The sequence below is a fragment of the Heptranchias perlo genome, unplaced genomic scaffold (assembly GCF_035084215.1).
Source record: "Heptranchias perlo isolate sHepPer1 unplaced genomic scaffold, sHepPer1.hap1 HAP1_SCAFFOLD_642, whole genome shotgun sequence".
Lineage (NCBI taxonomy): Eukaryota > Metazoa > Chordata > Chondrichthyes > Hexanchiformes > Hexanchidae > Heptranchias > Heptranchias perlo.
The window spans coordinates 37,276-38,486 of NW_027139669.1; positions in this window are offsets into that span (position 1 = coordinate 37,276).

Consider the following 1,211-nt stretch of genomic DNA (forward strand, 5'->3'; position numbering starts at 1 on the left):
GGAGGGCGCGAGAGTGGCCTGTCACAAAGATGGCGCCGACACAAATAGGTTCAATCGATTTTTCCTGAAAGATGGCCGCCGCCGGGTTAAAATCAACCATCGAGTGACCGACCGGGCGCCGATCTGCCAGTATTAAATATGTCGCCGCCCACCCTCATCGGGTTCAACCGTCTTACGGACCGCATCAAAGATGGCCGCGATCGTGATCACGGTATCGGTGCCAGTAGTAAATATGGCGGCGCCCCTACCCCCGGTGGCCATTTTTTTCCCCGTTTTGCCCCCTGTCCAGTATCAAATATGGCCGACGGGCGGCTCCATTCGCCACAACGGCGATGGTTGAACCCAAGCCCGAGCGGGATGCCAGTATCAAACATGGCGGAGAACCAACTTCCGCCCCTCAACAGTCACCGCCTGAAACTAATCTCCGAGTTTCAATAAATTCCTTCCCGCGGATTTTTGCCTAAATTTTCTGCCTTTTTATATTTTCAAAAACGAATTCCGAGGCGGAGGGCGGGAAACCTAATTAAAATAATTGGCGGGAAAGTTTGATTTAAATAAAAACAGTTCGATTGAAAACATTTTAAAACCGGGAGTAGTTTGCATCGATTTTATTCATTTACAAAGAATCCAATCGCGCCGGGACATTTAATCAGAGTGTGTTTTTTAATAAAGAAGAAGACACTTTTTCTACAAAATGTTCCCCGCCATCACAAAATGGCGGATTGAGGGGCAATTCGGGAACCGGCGCAGGTTTTGCCCCGGACAAAGATGGCTCCCACGCAGCCGCAGTGAGTGGGAGGCGTGACGCCCACGCCCCTAACAAAGATGGCCACCCACGCAGCGGCAGTGAGAGGGAGGCGTGAAGGACCTGCCCCTAACAAAGATGGCCACCCCACGCAGTCGCACTGAGATCCCCCTTCCAGATGCTGGTGGGAGACGACCAGCTTGCCCCTGACAAAGATGGCTGCCATGCAGCTGAGAAGGCGTTTTTTTTGCCCCCAACTAACATGGCCGCCCCTGGTCAGGGCATTTGCGAGCCCTCTGTCGGCCTCCCTCGGTGATTTAAACCGGACCGCGTGCCGAACCCTTTCGGATGGCGGCCTGGCCAAGGCGCTGGGACCAGAGGGGTCGAGCGCGGCCGCGGGGAAGTTGACGTCGTCCCTTTTTGGTGGGGGGGTCAAGGGTCAAGTATCACCACAGTCCCCCCCCCC